A 19,479-nucleotide genomic window follows, 5' to 3' on the forward strand; every position below is an offset into this window, starting at 1 on the left:
AAATTTTTTTTAAGATATCATCTCAGAAGTAACTGCAAGGAATCCATTGTGACAGCACTGGCAGAAGCGTCATCTGGAGGGACAATGTGAAACTGCAGGCACCCACACCCCAGCGTCATTGGTGGGAGCCATAGGGTCTGCAGTCGGCGAGATGGGGGTGATGTTCATGTCGGAGGGTAGCATCCTTTGGGCATTTTTCTTAACTTCATGGCCTACAAGCCCTTCTCTCGGGCCCTACAGAGATTCTGCAAGAAACTTAATATTCTTTTTTTTAAATGTTCATTTATTTTTGAGAGAAAGAGCAGGAAAGGGGCAGAAAGAGAGGGAATCTGAGGGGCGAGATCATGTCCCAAGCTAACCTCATATGTTTAATTGACTGAGCCACCTAGGTGCCTTAAGAACCTTAATATTCTTAAGAATTTTTTTAGGGGTGCCTGGGTGGCTCTGTTGGTTGATCTTCTGACTTTGGCTCAGGTCATGATCTCACAGTTTGTGAGTTTGAGGCCCACATTGGACTCACTGCTATCTGCGCAGAGTCCACTTTGGATCGTCTGTCTGCTCTCTCTGCCCCTCCCTTGTTTGTACTCTCTCAAAAATACATAAACATTTAAAAAATAATAATGTTTGTGTATTTTTGAGAGACAGAGCACAAGCAGGGGAGGGGCACGGAGAGAGGGAGACACAGAATCCGAAGTCGGCTCCAGGCTCTGAGCTGTCAGCAGAGTCCAATGCGAGGCTTGAACTCATGTACCATAACGTCATAACTTGAGGTGACGTTGGGCATTTAACCAACTGAACCACCGAGGCTCTCCCCTCCCAATTTTTTAAAAAAAGTTTCTTTTAAATTTTAGGGTGCCTGGGTGGCTCAGTTGGTTGAGTGTCCAACTCTTGATTTCAGCTTGGGTCATGATCTCACAGTCATGAGATTGAATCTTGTATTGGGCTCTGCCCACTGAGCATGAAGCCTGCTTGGGATTCTCTCTCCCCCTCTCTTTCAGTCCTTCTCCACTCATGTGCATGTAGTGCTCTCTCTCAAAATAAATAAATAAACATTTTTTAAAAAAGAATTTTTTAAGTTTTATTTACTTAAGTAATCTCTGCACCCAACATGGGACTCGAAATCATGACTCCAAGGCCAAGAGTCACATGCTGTTCCCACTGAGCCATGTAGGTGCCCCAAGAATCTTAATATTCTTTAAGAAATTCCTTCTCTGCTCAATATGGCGTCAGGTCTGTTAATTTCAACTTAGAACCCAGATGGGTGTGATTTCAGGGATACACAGAAGCAGTCAAAGGAATTACTGGATATGGTTCCAACAGAGCCCTGAGTGAATATTACACTGGTGTGTATGTACCTGCTGCACACCTCACTGGCCACGGGAGAAAGACACTTTCTGCCAGTCTGTATCTGCACTACATTTCGCCTAGTGAAAAAAGACGGTTCTTGGGAACTGACCAGCCATACGAATGCTCCCTTCATTTCAGAATAGGGGGCCCACAGCTGCGTGTGGCAGATGGTGAACAGCTTCCACTATTTTTAGCAGAGATCTCTCTTAAATTGGGAAAATAGACACAGAACCAAAATTCCCCATGGAGTCCGATTCACTTCCTCAGTAACACCCTTTGGTTCTGGGCCAGAGATGCCTGCACGAGCATCCACACAGATTTGTATCAGTGGTCGTGGTCAGAGAGAACGTGACTTTGGAGCATTGGGGTCCAGCTTTATGGATGAGAGCCATAGCCAGCTGAGGAGTCATTTACTGATAAAAAAGGATATATGAAATAATTGTGTCTGAAAATGATGGAGTGTGGATGGGAAGATACAGTCTAAACAGTGTCAACTCAAGTGAGGACACAGAGGGGGAGGGGATGGGACTGTCTGTCACGTTTTGTATTTGTTAATGAGAAGACGAAGCAGTGACCCAAGCTGAGGGAACAGTGTTCCAAAGGCCCCGAATCAAATCACTGGAATGTGACTGACGCACTGAGTTCCAGAAGGAAAGAGTCTGTGAAGAGCCAGAAGGAGCCTGGGAAGCTGGAAGAGACCAGGAGGGGCTCTCCCCTCAGAGCCTCGAGAGGGCGTGCGGCCAGGCTCCAGCTTGGCCTCAGCCTTCTGGCCTCCACGACTGTGAGAGAACACATTTCTGTTGTTATAAGCCATTCACTTTGTGGTCATTCGTCAGGCAGCCTTGGGAAATGAATACAAGTGCATCCATTATTCTCTTTTTAGAGATCACTCACAGGAGCACCTGGCTGGCTCAGTCGGTTGAGCATCTGACTTCAGCTCAGGTCATCATCTCACGGTTTGTGGGTTCGAGCCCCGCGTCGGGCTCTGTGCTGACAGCTCAGAGCCTGGAGCCTGCTTCAGGTTCTATGTCTCCCTCTCTCTCTGCCCCTCCCCAGCTTGCACTCTGTCTCTCTCCCTCTCTCTTTCTCTCTCTCAAAAATAAATAAACATTAAAAAAAACTAAGATCACTCACATAATTATCAAGCAGAGGCCCTGGCTTTCATTACTACTAGAGTCACTGAGGAATTACATATTTGTTTTCTATTTGTAAAACAAATGACATTGACTGTGCGTAAAATGAGGTAAGTTGTTTCTATTTTGTTTGTTTATGTCTTTGCTTGGTGAACTTATTTATCAATATCAAAGCAAAAATAAACATTAGCCTGTCCTAATTTTTAAAAGACGAGAAGCACACAAGACAAATGCTGGCAGTTATTATTATTTAGTTTGCTTTGTTTTTTAGTTTTTGGGTTTTTTTTAAGTAAACATTCAGTTTATCCAACTGTTTATGACCCAGGACACAAGAGGCAAAGTGTTTCGCATCAGAGACTTCCCTTCCAACTCCTTGGAATGTCCACTTCTTTGGCCAAAGAGACCAGACATGAGAGGCAGGTAACGCTCAGGCAGTCGAAATAAAGATGGGGAGGGGGCAATGCTAACGTCATCCTCTCAGGGATGGGCATAAGGGGACTGGTCATCACAAGCTATTTTCTAGAACTGTTAGCTGGAAACAGGAACAGCGCTCATGCCGCCCATGCTCTCGTGGGCTCAGTCCCCCCACCACACAGGAACAGCGGCACTTTCTGGGAGTCGCCCTTCACGTCTTGCTGGATGCAGTATGCAGGGACTTGCTGTACTTCCTCTAGAATCCAGACCTAATTTCCAACATGTCCCCTTCACTGCGAGAGACCATGAGTCTAATTAGGACTTCATTGCGAGTCCCCTTGCCCTTCATGGAGTCATACAGTCAGTCAGCAAAGCACAGGGGCTTGTTTGGAATGCACTGGACCAGGTTCTGGAAAGCATTTCCCAGGTCTCCCTTGACCTCCTTCTTGATGCTCTCCAGCATGTCATGAGGGATGTAGCTCTCCAACCCTTTCTGGAAGTGACACACGCTCCCTTCAGTCATGATGCTGATCCGCTTGGGCACATCAGTTCCTTCCCTCTTCACTCCGGCATCACGGAGATCCCGGGCATCTTGGTCCATCAGTTCATAATCAATGACCGAGCCACCCTCTGCTCTTCTACCCTTCGCAAGGGCAGCCCTCGGGTTGCGGGAGTCACCAGATGTGTCAGAAATGATATCCTTCTCCAGATCAGTCTTGTACATTTCCTTGTAGACTCTGTTAATTTCCTGAAGCTCTTGGTTGGTCCTTGAGCAGATGATCTCAATGAGGGAGTCCTCCTCAGTCCCCAGGCCCTTCATGGAGGCTTTCAGCTCAGAAGCATCATACTGAGCAGGTGTTTTCAAGAGGCCCAAAATCACAGTCTCCAGGTGGCCAGACAAGGCTGACTTCAGTGCTGATGCAAGTTCCTTTCTGGTCCTTCTCTGGTAGGCAAAGGCACTGTCCCATCTCTGTTCATTGCTGTGATTGGTCAAAATGTTGACAATGGTGACCTCATCCACACCTTTGGTCTTGAAGGCCATTTCAATGTTCAGAAAACCACGCTCAGCATCAAAATTGGTGTACACTTTGACTGACCCCTATGTGTTTGGGGGCATGGAGTGATCACCCTCCAAGATGAGCTTGCAGAGAATTTCGTGAACAACAGACATTTTAAAAGAAGCTGGGCTGGGTGCCGAGAGCAGTGAGTGTCCCCAGGTGTGCAGCCTGTTTTTTTGTTTTTAAGTAGGCTTAAAGCACTCAGCATGGAGCCCAACATGGGGCTTGAACTCATGATCCTGAGATCAAGACCTGAACTGAGATCAAGAGTTGAACATTTAACCAAAGGAGCCACCCACATGTTCCTGGTAGTTATTAATGCTTTTTTTAAATGTTTATTTACTTTTGAGAGAGAGAGAGAAAGAGGGATAGAATGTGAGTGAGCAAGGAGCAGAGAGAGGGAGACACAGACTCTGAAATGGGCTCCAGGCTCCGAGCCGTCAGCACAGAGCCCAACGTGGGGCTTGAACCCACGAACCATGAAATCATACCCTGAGCTGAAGTCTGATGGTTTACCAACTGAGCCACTCACACATCCTGGTACTAGTTACTAATTCTTGATGTTGGAAATGGGAGTATTTGCTAAACTCTTCTATATATTTTTTAATATGTTTAGCTCATAAGAATTAAATTAATAAAAAGCTGAATGTGTTCAGATGTTAAGAGGAAGTTCCATGAGAAACGGAGATCCTTCTTCAGATTTCATCATTTAGATTTTCTCACAGCAACACAAGGCTTGAGCTTCTTCCTTCTTGCTCTTTCCTCGATGGAACATTGGAGAGAATGGAATAACTTCCCTGATCCATTAGCCATCTTGGTCTTTGGTCTTTTGGAAATAACTAGCCACTGGGTTCTGGACATGGACCCAGCTTGGGAATAAGGAGAACACTGAAGACGTGCCTCGCTGTTCATGACGGATTTGCCCCCACATAGAGTCCTCTCCTTAGGTGAGATCTTTCAACTCATCCCTCAGCCCAGACTCTACTTATGCTCGGAGAGGAGGACATATACACACACTCTCTTTTACACCCGCACGTGTAAGTCTGGGGGGTCTTGATGTCAAATGCATTTCTAACTGCAGGTTATAATCAAAAAGAGACATTTGTTGTGAGTCACTATCCCAAGCAATTCAAACACAACATGGCCAAATCAGAAATCTTTATTTCGTTGACTTGTTTTTTCTCTAAACTTCTAAAAAATTTCCTCCCTCATTTTCTCCATCTCAGTCAATGTACCATCATTCAACCCAGGTGCTTAAACCAAAGACCAGAAGTCATCTTGGCCCTCTTTCCCCGCCTTCTATATCCCAGCCATCAGTACAGAGTAGGTCATAGCTAATACATGCATCGCAGGATTGGTCTGCAAGATTTGTGTTTTGGACACATGTGTATACCCCAACACACGTGATATGGACACTGACTTGCAATATAAAATGTTTTTATTGCCTTTTCTCTGTAGGAGGAGAATGCTACAAAGACGGGTTTTATATTTTATCCCCTTTAGGGAGCTTGGAAACATCTAGAGCTCACAGATTCTTTCTCTCCTCTTTTGTGTTTTTAAATATTTGGTACCCTCTTCATTCTCTTATCTTTTCCCTACAACTGCTAGAAATCTGCTCCTATTGTGATGAATAATTGATGGAAAGTAAGATAAAGGAGAGAACTTGGAAAATATGGTGTGTTTTTAGTGTGTTTTTTCTCTAGACGTCTAGTTGGTGAGAGGACCAACAAGGCGTCTGTTCTCCCCTCTGGATTTCCACAGCACCCGATCTATGGCACGTAACACTTTTGACCTTGTGTTTCAGTTATTGAATCACATGTTTTATCCTCTCTAATTATCTGTACTCTGGTTGAGGAATGTTCTTTCTATATTTTACCTCTGTGTTCCTACCCCATCCACCCCACCACCAAAGAGCCTAGCACAGTCTCTTAGAAAAAAGTCTTTTGAGTGACTGCCTAATTGTACTTCCTTCCTTCCTTCCATCCTTCCTTCCTTCTATCCTCTCCTTCTTCCTTTCCTCCATTCTTCCTTCCTTTATTCCTCAGAGGGCAGGACAATTGTGCTTTAGTAATTCTGCTTTCAGCTGGAATTGGTACAAAAGGAGCAAGACCTTTGGTACAGAGAACACCAGTCATGGAACCTGCCTTTGGAGGGTCCAGTAAATTGGCCTGAAGAGACTAGAAGAATACAGTGGGCATGAGCAAGCTGAAGAGAGGCAATGCTCCTTGGGTGCCAAGTTCGTCAAGTGTCCTTGCCAATGTTCTGAAAGAAATCCCTTTATCTCATTCCTGTGGGGAAATTTCTCTTCCAGTGAGTTTTGAATGGCCCAAACCTCCGAGGTTATTTCCACACTCGCTTGCGAATATGAGCAATGGAACGTAATGCGGGTTCTGGAATCATGAATCACTGTTATGTGTCTGCAAAGGTCATTTGTATACCTTACTACTCATAGGGAGTAGTTTCATCTTGGAAAGTTCAAGTTGACTGCCAAGGAACCCAAGACTCATGGGAAGAGAGCCAGTAAAAAAATAAGGTGAAAAGGCATCACCTCACTTTCAATAATGTTCTTTCCCTAAAGGGGAAAACATCAGAGGTAGAAGCCAGAGAAACCATATAGAGACATATCGTTTTTATTTGCCAGACATAGGGCATAGGGCAGTGATTACGGTGTCTTTATGTCTCACACCGCTCCGGGTGCAACCACCAGCAATCAACAAATAATTTTTAATAATACTAACAATGTTATATCCAAGGGCAATAAATACTGTAACACTGCCTATTAAAAGCAGCCTGAAAACCATTTCTTGAAATTGCTTTCCAGCCAGTTCAAACACAACTCTATTAAACCATTAAATAAAACAGAAGAGACGATGTCATAAAATGAGAATGAGGATTATGTCACAGAAGGTTAGAGGCTAAATTTATAGTACCTAAATTTTCTTAAGGAAACAAGTGATAAAAGTTTACTTAGCACAACCCTTAAGTCACATAAAATTTTCTCAGGTTGGAATCCCATTTTGTCCATACCGATTTTTTTTTCAATGTCAATTCCTTATCTCAAGAGATACCAAAAAAAAAAAAGGACAAAAAAAGAAGTAAAATACTTTACAATTTTATAATTTCAGGGAAAGTAAAATGGGTTTGTCCTATCTGAATGTATCTTCAGCTCATCGGTGAAGACAAGATTGCTGGTATTTAGAACTTTTTTTTCCTTCTTTTAACAATTTTTAAAGTTTATTTATTTATTTTGAGAGAAATAGAGAGGGGGAGAGAGAGCATAAGTTGGGTAGGGGCAGAGAGAGGGAAAGAGAATTCCAGGAGAATTCCAAGTGCAGAGCCCAAAGCGGGGTTCCAACTCATAAATTGTGAGATCATGATCTGAGTTGAAATCAAGTGTCAGCACCCCAGAACTTTTTAATTTTCATGTAGCAGATACATATTTTTTTAATTTGAGAGAGAGAAAGAGAGAGAGAGAGAGAAGTGGGGGCAGAGGGAAAGAGAGAGAGAATCTGAAGCAGGCTCCACACTCAACACAGAGCCTGATGCTGGGCTCCATCCCACAACCCTGGAATCATGACCTGAGTCAAAATCAAGAGTTGGATGCTCAACTGACTGAGCCACCAGGTGCCCCTGGATATAATTATTTTAAGATGTAGTTTGGGCCAGGGGTGAGAGTCAGTTGAGAGTCCAACTTGTAATCTCAGCTTGGATCATGATCTCACTGTTCATGAGTTCAAGCCCCATGCTGGGCTCTGTGTTGGCCTCTTGGAGGCTGATTGGGAGTTTCCCTCTTCTTCTTTCTCTGTCTTTCCCCTGCTCACATACACACACACTCTCTCAAAATAAATAATAAACTTTAAAAAAAGATGTAGTTTTTAGAAGCCTAATTCTTGCTAACATATTTTACGTTGTCTTCAAGTATTTAATCTGAAAGCCTTTGAACAGACTGAAAGAATTCCCCTGATTCTGACGTTAAAAACTTTTTAAAAGTAGGCTCCACACCCAATGTGGGGCTTGCACTCACAACCCCAAGATCATGAGTTGCATGCTCTACTGGCTGAGCCAGCCAGGCACCCCTGATGTTACTAATTTTTAAAGGAATATTTAGAGATGGGCTCAGGGTGAACAAATTGATATAGGAATTGCATTTCCCCATTAATAAAACCAAACAGTGAGAAATAGGAAATATAAACGCAGCAGAAAAATGAGTATGAAATCTTAGAATATTTCAGAATCTAGTGTAGATATAAGGGCAAGTGGCGTCATTTTAAGAATTACTTCTTTAAAATCTTAAGGCAACCCAACTTTCTTGTGTGAAAGAAGTTCTTTCTTGTATGCTATTCTTCCTTCCCCTCCACACACAAAGCAAAGCAGGAAAAAGAGAATAATTAAATTTTAGTTTCCTTAAATTCAAATGTTATGTAAACAAAACAATTTCTTTGGTGACTATGAAAAGAACCAAGAACACAAGATTTACTATAACTCCAGTTTTTAATTCTGCTGAACAGCTGACTCAAGTTAACATTGATAATTCCCATTACTTCAATGTTTCTGGAGCATGTTAACCTTCAGTTTAATACATATATGTTTCAGATTCTTATTCATAGAACAGGAAAACCAATAGGAAACACTGCCTCTGGAATACTCCCAAATGGACTCTCCATGAACACAGAATTTTATTTTATTTTTATTTTTTAACATTTATTTATTTTTGAGAGACAGAAACAGATGATGAGCAGGGGAGGGGCAGAGAGAGAGGGACACACAGAATCGGAAGCAGGCTCCAGGCTCTGAGCTGTCAGCACAGAGCTCGACACGGGGCTCAAACCCACGAACCGTGAGATCATGACCTGAGCTGAAGTCGGATGCTCAACCCACTGAGCCACCCAGGCGCCCCAACACAGAGTTTTAAAAAAATAAGATTTGTTGTTTTTGGAGGCTCACTGAAAGAAAATTCATGTCTCCACTCAAGAATAGCCCATATAACTTCTAGTAATAGCATAAAAACAGTCACCTGAATTTTTGATGAAGCCCCATATTTAGGGGCTTAACAACCGACAACTTATGGATTTCTTAAAATATGTGGAGTATACACATCGTGTGTTACTGAATATTTCTCCTATTATTTCCAATACCCTAAAACAATTTGAAATGCATATTAAAGCTCAGTGGGTTTTTTGTTTGTTTGTAGATTTTTATTTATTTTTTCATAGAGTCATTTTGGCCCAACTTGTCAAAATGTGAAGATCTTAAAAGCTGTTTCAATTACAGAAGGCTTTCAAATATCCGTGTTAATCTCTTAAGATTAATTTTCATCTTAACAGGAAGTCTCATTTCTTAGTACCTAAAATTAATTAACTTGAACTTACATGATGCAGTAGAATTTACAATCTGGCAAACCATCGACACCAAGTCCTAAGGTTAAGAATTTAATTATAAAGTATCTGGCACCTAAAAGGCACTTGATGAATACTTGCTGAAGGAGTGAATAAGGTGGGGGAGCACCTCCTTGCTAATAAAAGGGTGATCTAATTCTGAATTGGAGCCAGAGAGCACTGTGTTAGAAAATACCTAAGAATATTCAGATTCTCATTTCACTGTCAGCTATAAATGACATCCATGTCTATAGATAGTGTAAGAAAGAGACAAGATTCCATTAAAGCTATTCAGACCATTTATGATCGGTGTCCAGGACATTTAGCCCTGAGTGAGATTGGCTGCTCTCCAGACAGAAAGGCAAGAAGCCACGGTTATTGGATTTTCTTACTGTCTTTACTAAAAAAAGAGAATTTAAGATTTCCTATCAAACAAACATCTTCCTCTCCAAAAGTTCGAAGGCTTCCTCAGAGAAAAGGATCCAATAATTAAAGAGCCCAGTCAATTATAAATTCTGGAACGAAAGAAGAATCAACACCAAGATTTCTCAAGCTGCAGAGAATGATGATCATTATTGTGCTTTCTGAGAAAATAAGTGACTTTCCTGCTCTGGGTCCACACTGATGGAGAGTCCTACTTGTCTCCACACGGTACCCGAGACCCTGCACTCATTCAGTTAACCTTGGTCAAGATACTGCATTTGCCAACGGTAATGGTCAGTTTGTGAGTCACATACCATTGAGTGTACATTTAACCACACTGACACAGTGTAACACAGGCTCCGAGAATCACAGAGAAATAAAGATAGGCTGTACAGCTATTTCAGAGTCTAAGAAAAAGAAGTCATTGTATACATATCTACTCACAGAGTGAGAGTGCTGGTGACAGGGAAAAATTTATTTACTTATTTTTTAAGTATATTTATTTATTTGAGAGAGAGAATCCCAAGCAGGCTCTGGGCTGACAGCGAAGCGTGAACTCATGAACCATGAGATCATGACTCGCCAAAATCAATCGTCGGAAGCTTAACGACTGAGCCACCCAGGTGCCCCCTGGGAAGAATGTTAATATTGACCATCGGGTTCTCTCACAACTGTTAGTGCACTTGTTTTATGAAAGCTGCAGGGTCTACACTCAGACATTCTCTTCAGATATACAGCAAGTCACACCAGAGAGAGTTGGAGATGGGAAAGTGGGAATACACCATAAAGGTATTTTCTAGAAAAAAAAATAGGTTAAAACAAAATCTCACAACTCTAAAGGAATCAGACTGTCATCTGTAAAAGGGGATCAGATGCTGATGTGTTTTTTTAATAAAAATATTGATAAAAAATAATGTTTGGAAGAGACCTTAAGAGAATATCCATGAGAGAGAGAGAAAGAGAGAGAGAGAGAATGTTCATCCATACCACCAACCTTCTGGCAGGAAAGTACTTATACTATCATCACAGATTAAAAAAGCAAAAAAATAGAGGTAACATCATGCAGACAAGAAGTATAATAGAGGTTAAAATTTCATGTTATAAAATTTACCATTTTTAAGCATACAGTCTCATGGCATTTGTGATCGTCACCACCATCCATCTCCAGAACCTTCTCCATCTTCCAAAACAGAAACTGTGCCCATTACACACTAACTCTCCGTCCCTTTGCCCCCGTTCATGCCGCCAGTGAAGGAGGGTTAGAACAGCCTGGTCACCTGCCCAGTGACCATCCCCAGGCCTTAACAGATCTTTCCTCATTCACAGAGATTTGTATGCCCTAGAGAAAGGTTCTGCAGCTTTTAAAGGGAAGGAAGCGATGTCCTGAGGACTCAGAGAAAAAAACACTGCTGGGACAACATATGTATGTAAGAGCAAAATAATTGTCTGTAAAATATGTAATGTTTATGGAGTGATGTTCCAGAGAGAAGAGAGTTGCACTGAGAGGGAGGTCCAGAGATTTGCAGAAGGTCCTCACTAATCTGGAAAGTGCCGGACTCGATGTGCACAAGAGGGAGCCGCAGGAATCTAGGGGGAAATCAGCAGAATAGAGTAGGTGAATGTGTCTAAACATCGGAAGTTCTGACATGTAGATGGCCCTCCAAACCATAATGCTCTGCGACAGAAGTCAGGCACAAAAGCCCACATATTATGTGATTCTATATCATGAAATGTCCCCAAAAAGCAAATCTTTTGGCAGAGAAAGCAGACCAGCGGTTGCCTGGAGGGGAGACTGAGGGTTGAATGTAAACAAGCATGGGGAGGGGAGGGTCTTTTAATTAATGAATTTATTTATTTATTCATTTATTTACTTTCTTTTTAGTTGCTTTATTTATGAGAAGGTCTTTTTAGATGACAGAAATGTGTGGATTGTGGTGATGTTTGCACAACTCAGGACATTTACCGAAAATCATTGAATTGTCCACATAACCATGGATGGATTTTATAATAGCTAAATCACAACTCAATAAAGCTGTCCAAAAACACAAATCTTGGGCAAGAAAAGCAGAATAAATGGACAGAATGCCTTATCTAGAAGTTAAGATGAACTAAAAGACCATTGCAGGAGCACTACAAAGACAAAATAAAAAGTTACTGATTTGACAAACTGGAAGACAGTAAGGTTAATATAAAAACTTTAGGAGCTATTAAAGAAATTATAAAGAGACAAGCTTCTGAAAATGTAATTAAAAATTTTTAATTAAATTTATTTAATTATTAAGCGAGAGAGAAAGCACATGCATAAGGATGAGCAGGGGAAGGGTCAGGAGCAGCGGCAAAGAGAGAGGACAGAGAATTTCCAAGCAGGTTTCAAGTGCTGTCAGCCCGATGCGGGGCTTGAACTCATGAACCCTGAGATAAGGACCTGAGCCAACATTAGGAGTTGGATGCTTAACCGGCTGAGCTACCCAGGAGCCCCTGGAAAAATGTAATTTTAAAAAGGAAGAGAAGCAGATAGAAATTCTAAAGGAGATGTTAAAAGATAAATGGAGGTATATTACAATATTTAAGAGTTGGAGCAAAAATTTATTTGAATCGGCCAGCATCCAATGCAGCAGATAGAAAGATGCTCCAAGGTCTTGTACAAAATGAAGGACTTCTACAGCCAGAACGTACATATACTAGGCTAAAAGGGGGCCAACTGTTGCAAGGTCCCTTTCCTTTGGGAGGGGCGGGGGTCTGTCCAGCAGATGACTGGAACTAGTGCCGATCGGTGACTCCTGTTCTAGTGGGTTAAGATTCCATTTCTGGAAGGGCTGAAACTATTAAGTCTTGGTTTGGTGACGTGGGGCTTAGCATAAGCATTTGGGGCCTGTTATCTTGTTTTTAACAGAGATGTGAAAACAAATATGTAGCATTTTTTTTAATTTAAAAGAAAATAGGGGTGTGTGGATGGCTCAGTTGGTTGAGCATCCAACTGTTGGCTGGGCTCAGGTCATAACCCCAGGGTTGTGGGATTGAGCCCGCATCTCTCTCTCCTTTCTCCCCCAATCTTGAGTTTCTCTCTCTAAAGAAAAAAGAAAGAAAGAAAACAGAAGGAATACTCTCCCCTTAGTGTTAACATTGATTCTCTCTCCGTTGATTATAAGTAGCTCTCATTATTTCCTTTTCCAAATTTCTTACAATAATACAATTTTGATTATAAAATATTATGTGTGCATGTTTAAAAGATAATGAATTTGAAAACTTCAATGAAATGCATGATCTTCTAGAAAACATAAATTTTGAGACTGTTTTGAGTTCTTTTTATCTGAGAGAGAGAGCATGCAAAAGTGGAGGAGAGGGGCAGAGGGATAGAGAATTACCCAGACTGTTTTAAGATGAAACCACACACAAAAAAAGGACAACTGAAAATATTTAAAGTTTATAATTAAAAATGATCTTATATTCATATATATTTTTTAACTTTGGAGAAATTGGTCATTTCCATACTACATAATGCTTTGGAATATGGAAGAAAATAGGAAACTATTCAATTTATGAAGAGGACATAGTCCTTTTACCAAAGCTTGGAAAGAGTGCCCAGAGAAGAACCATAGACCTGTCTCACCTACAGATCTCAATGGGACAATCCTGAATAAGGCTCTAGCAGATCTAGTTCAAGAGTATACTAGAAGAACAAGGGATCTTGGCCAAGTAAGAACCTGGGCCAGCTGTGTGTTTGAAGGGCAGGGACCAAGTGACCCCCCCCCCCCCCAGCCAGTTCCCATCTCTGAATTCAACGGCCCCTCCTCCTCAGCTCTCATCCCAACGTTTGCAACCCTGACTAATAAAGCTCTCTTCTACATTTCGGCCCACGCTCTGGTGGTGACCTTTTAAAAAGCACATTGTGTCCTTCTACTTTGAGAACACTTTTAACCACTACTTTGCTCCTGGAACTTTTCTGCCAGGCTGTCACAGGTGGTATATTAGGGAAAGCAGATGCTGAGACGGATAGACATACAAAAGATTTCCTGGGGTGTGACACTGGCTAAAGGAAACAGGGGAAGAGGCAGGACTGGGTGGGGGGAGATCTCTCACACTGACCATGACACAGACCTAACAAGTTTCTGTGAATCAACAAGGATCTCTGGAGCACAGGTTGCTTTTATTTATTATTATTATTATTTTTTTAATGTTTATTTATTTATTTTTGAGAAAGAGAGAATGAGTACAGGGGAGAGGCAGAGAGAGAGAGATGGAGATAGAGAATCCTAAGCAGGCTCTCTGTTGACAGAGCCCTGATGCAAGACTCCATCTCACGAATATAAGATTATGACCTGGGTCGACCACTTAACCAAATGAGCCACCCAGGCACCATGAAGCAAAGATTGCCTTTAGAGCAGACCTGCATAGGGCAGAAAGGGTCAGGATTTCCTGCCACTTTCCTACCCAGTCATTGGTCAAAGGAATGTCCGAGAAGCAGGGATCTCAACTTAACACTGAAGCAATTATCCTGAATATATAAAGAGCTCCTACAAGTCAACAACAAAAAGACTATCCAATTAAAAAATAGTCAAAGGACTTGAATAGACATTTCTCCAAAGAGACACAAATGGCCAGTGGAAATGAAAAGATGTTCAGCATCATTCATTACAGAAATGCGAATCCGGGTGGAGTGCCTGGGTGGCTCAGTTGGTTGAGTGCCTGAGTCTTGATTTTGACTCATGTCATGAATCCAAGGTCATGGGATCAAGCCCCATGTTGGGCTCCATGCTGAGCGTGGAGCCTGGTTAAGATTCTCTCTCTCTCTCTCTCTCTCTCTCTCTCTCTCTCTCTCTGTCCCTCCCCCCACTCATAGGCATGCCCTCTCTCTCAAAAAAAAATGCAAATGAGATTCTACTTCACAACTTCTGGGTGGCTATGTCAAAACACTGGAGGGCGCCTGGCGGGCTCAGTCAGAAGAGCATGTGACACTTGACTCTGGGTCATGAGTTCCAGCCCCACATTGGGTGCAGAGATTACCAAAAAAAAATAAGTAAGTAAGCTTTAAGACATAAGTCTGGTGAAGATACGGACACATTGCTGGTAGAAATGTAGAATGACACAGCCAGTGCAGAAAACAGTTTGGTGATATCCTAATTAGTTAAGCATAAAATTACCATATGACTCGGCAATTCAATTCCCAAATTAATATATACTCAAAAGAATTGAAAACAGGTGTTCAAAGAAAAACCTGTACACAAATAATGTGTAGCGGCACTATCCACAACAGCCAATGAGTGAGCCCTGAAAACATGCCGAGTAAAAGAAAACCAGACACAAAAGGACACATATTCCATTTATATGAAATGTCCAGAGTAGTCGAATCCATAAAGACAGGGAGTGGATTGGAGGTTGCTAGGACTGGGGGGAGGGGCCAAAGGGATCCATTGCTTAACGGGTACGGGGCTTCCTTCTGTGGTGATGAAAACGTTCTGGAGCTAGGTAGTAGCGATGGGTGCGCAATACTGTGAATGTACTTAGGGCTGCTCTAAGGGCTCCATCATTGATGGGAAATTCTATCTATGTGTTTTTTACCACAATTAAAATTCTGACAAGGCTGGAAACAGGAAACTATCCCACAACCACATTCTCAGAGCTGGGCAGCCAGCCTTTCCTTGAAGGGGGGATCTGAGTGCACCTCTGCGTCTGCCCCACGGGTTTGTGATAATGATACTTTCGATATATAAGAAGGTCACCCCTCTGCCTATTCACTCTGACCCCAGGGACCTTCTCCCATCCACCCTCGCTGCTTCAGGGAAGAGAAGGCTCAGAAGACTCCAGTCTTCATCTTTCGGTTTTTCCAAAAGGGAGGTCCTCTTGTCATAAATACAAAAAATACATTCCCATTCTCAGCCTCCGGAGTTAACTTTTGGGTTAGAGGGTTTTTTTAAGAGCATACAGATATAAAGCTTTAAATTTTTTTAAATGTTTTTATTTATTTTTGATACAGAGACAGACAGAGCATGGGAGGGGGAGGGGCAGAGAGAGAAGGAGACACAGAACCGGAAGGAGGCTCCAGGCTCTGAGCTAGCTGTCAGCACAGAGCCTGATGCGGGGCTCGAACCCAGGAATGTGAGATCTGACCTGAGCCAAAGTCGGAGGCTTAGCCGACGAGCCACCCAGGCGCCCCGATATAAAGCTTTAATAAAGACAAGGAATATAATACGGTAGGAGGAAGAACGTAACAGGAGGGTCCAAGACATCCAAGTATACCTTCCAGAGTCCTCGCTCATCTCTAGACCACAAATCACCAAGATACGTGCAAGAGATCTCCATCTCGGGGACACCAAAGGACGTGTTTACTGAGAGGTCCCTGATCTCACACTGAGCCAGACAAGGCGAAATGACCACCTAAGTTATACATTAACATCACGCTATACATTAACAATGAACAATTTAGATGGTCTGGTACAGAGCAACTTTTGGGTTAGATCTTAAGGGATCCCTCTGGAGCCTGGCAGAAAAGGAGGGAGAGAGTAGTAAAATTATTTGCTGAGAAATGGTATTTCTCAGTTTTATGTAAAAGAGTAATTCAGTGCGGCTTGTACGTCGCAGGGAAGGGAGGCTGATTTCTAGGGGGAAGGGAGTGAGGCGGAACCGCAGATTTGGAAGTTCTTGAGCGGAAGGGGCCTGACTGTCACAGCCCTTGGGGAGGTACCCCGGGTCTCCCGCCTTTGAAGCCTTAGAAACGTCTCTAAGCAGCTGGCCTGGCTCAGGTGTGAGACTCGGTAGGCAGACCAGGAGACCCCAGGCCACCTCACAGAAGTCCCCGCAGCCCCGCAGAAGGGCAGGACAGCCACATCCTCCCTGTGTCCCGGAGAAGGGGACAGTTTCAGCTGAAATCCAGCGGACTTCTGGAAGCCCTGCAGTGAGGGACAGTAGTGGCACCCTGCTGGAATCATGGTCCCGGACGAAACGCCCAGCTCCCTCCCCACTGCCGAGGCCCCAGAGAAGGGAGGTCTGAGGTCTGAGCTCGGGCAAGGCGGAGACTTCCCCAGGACTCAGATGCTCTTGCGCCCTGATGTAACTCAACAGAAAAAGTGGACTGACTCCTAAACAACCAAGGATTTATTTCTTCTGTCATGCATGGTTTAAGGTAGGTTGCCTGCCTTCAGGGGGGTCCAGAATGTTCCCACGATGGCCCCAGTATGCATGTATAGCCCTGCTTTCTGCCACTTCCCACCCCACGCCTAAAATTCTAGCAGCCTCCGACTACCCACCCAAAAGCTGCAAACAGTCCATGTGCTCCCTGGCTTTCTCAGCACGCCCGCGATGTTTTTATAACTGGACATGTGCCTTCCACTATGAGGTGAGAGTCTGTGTCCCTCCTGTTGAATCTGAGCTAGCTAACCTTGGTGGCCCTTTTGTAACCAAAAACGTTCGGTGGAAGCGGTGCCACGTAACTCCTGAAGAAGCCAGGTCAGAAAATACCAGGTAGCTGGTGTCTGGTTGTCTGGGAACTCGCTTCTGGAGCCCTGAGCTGCCGAGTTAGAAACCCAACCATCCTGAGCCTACCGAGCTGTGGGGAGGACCAGGCCACTGGGAGGAGGCCTCAGCTAGGGACCGAGTAAGGTCATGTCCGATCGCCAGTATCAACTGCCAGACCTGTGAGGGAAGATGCTTCCAGCTAATTCCAGCTCCCAGTGGTGGGGTCACCCCCGGCCTTGAGGTCTTCCGAGTCGAGGACCCAGATGTGACAGTGCAGAGACAAGCTGTCCCCACTATATCCGCGCTGACTTTTTGACACACAGAATCTGTGGGCGTGCTAAGATGGTTGTTAGCTCTTAGGGCAGTTTACGCTGCAGTAGTAGTGACTGGAATGTGCCCTTCTCAGTCTGAGGGGTCAAGTCCTGTTCATTATTAAAGGCCCAGCGAAAGCATCCTCCCTACTCCAGGTCCCCACTCAGCTCCAGGGTCAGAACCGATGCCCTGGTCAGACAGCTCTAATATTTAGGTCCGCGCTGCTCGGTCTCTCCCTTCCCCAAGGCCAGCGTGCGGTCCGTGCTACCGTTAGGGGGGAGCCCTGCACACAGTAGGAACTGAAAACTGATTTGCTGAAAGAATCTTACCTCTCAACTTAACATGACAAAGTAACTCAATGCAGCTTCTACTTGAATTTGCAGGGAGGAAAACCTCATGTTAGAAGACAAACTAGGCCTACCTTAACGCGATCCCCTGCTTCGAAAGGCTCCAGAGTGACTCAACTGTGTGTTCCTCCTGAAATCACTCTGTAGTGGCAGATCGCCTGCCCTTTCTCACGTCACCCAGCTTGCTTTCTTTTTGCTGCAAGTTTTCTTTTTTTTTTTATTTTTTTAATGTTTTTAATTTATTTTTGAGAGACAGAGACAGACAGCACGAGCAGGGGAGGGTCAGAGAGAGAGGGAGACACAGAATCTGAAGCAGGCTCCAGGCTCTGAGCTAGCTGTCAGCACAGAGCCTGACGTGGGGCTGGAACCCACGAACTGTGAGATCATGACCTGAGCTGAAGCCAGATGCTTAACTGACTGAGCCACCCAGGTGCCCCTTTGCTGCAAGTTTTCAAACTGAAAGAGGTTGTGTCTTTTTAGTCAATACAGTAGGAAGGGTCATGAGCTAGTGTGAATGAGAAGCCGTCTGGATGGGGCACAGAGTGGCTTATTTTTTTTTTGAAGCTTATTTATTTATCTTGAGAGAGAAAGAGGAGGAGAGAGGGAGAGAAAGAATCCCATGCAGGCTCCACCCTGTCAGCACAGAGCCGGACATGGGGCTCAGACTCACAAACCGTGAGATCATGACCTGAGAGCCAAAACAAAGAGCTGGGCGCTTAACCGACTGAGCCCCCAGACGCCCCCAGAGTGATTTTTTAAAAGGCAGTTCCGAGTATAGTTTCTACGTGGCACAGGCATTCTGCCAGGGAACATTCCGACCCCCTTTGAATGCCACCTCGACTGGGCTCCTCACAGATGCAAGAGAGCACTTGTGAGCCACTCGGAGCCAGATTACGCTAATGTCTACTATAAAAGTAAATTTTATAGTAGCTGTAATGGTGATTGTCATCAGAGTAAACTGATAATTGAGCTTATGCTAACAGATCAATCTGCAAAAACACTGCAAGCACTGTTGGGAAAGAGGGTGAAAAAGGTGCAGCTCTGTGTACACAGCAATAGTCGTCAGGAAATAAAGACAAGATCAATAAGGCAATGGCCAGAGCTTGGCTCTCCACCTGAGGGCGTTCCAAACTGACAGCCTTTAGCCCGAGGTCCAAACTGACAAGCATTTTCACAGAGGGTAGGTACCGTCCCCCCTACCCCGCCCCCTGCCAACTTGAAAACAGATTTCTTATAGATGCACTAGGTGGCTCAGTCAGTTAAGTGTCTGACTTCGGCTCAGGTCGTGAGTTCGAGCCCTGCCTCAGGCTCTGTGCTGACAGCTCAGAGCCTGGAGCTTGCTTTGCATTCTGTGTCTGCCTCTCTCACTTCCCTCTCTGGCTTTCACTCCATCTCTCTCTCAAATAAAGAAACACTAAAAAAGTAAAGAAAAGAAAACAGATTTTCCATAGAATCTTCTAGAAGTGAAACTAAGCTTCCTCCTCTTCCTTCACCCCCCACGGGACTGACACATCAGTATCACACAGAAGTGCAGGGAGGGATTTGTCTAGGTGTGCACCAGATGTGAGCAGATGAAGTCTAAGATGTGCTTATTCAACAGTTTTTGAAAAAGCAGAAA

The 19,479-nt window shown here is 43.7% G+C and overlaps 1 pseudogene; it reads right to left on the minus strand.

Moving 5' to 3' along the window:
• Positions 1-3,031: 3,031 nt before the first annotated feature.
• LOC115291286 lies at positions 3,032-4,080 on the minus strand (annotated as a pseudogene).
• Positions 4,081-19,479: the final 15,399 nt, after the last annotated feature.

Source organism: Suricata suricatta, chromosome 5, assembly GCF_006229205.1.
Source record: "Suricata suricatta isolate VVHF042 chromosome 5, meerkat_22Aug2017_6uvM2_HiC, whole genome shotgun sequence".
Lineage (NCBI taxonomy): Eukaryota > Metazoa > Chordata > Mammalia > Carnivora > Herpestidae > Suricata > Suricata suricatta.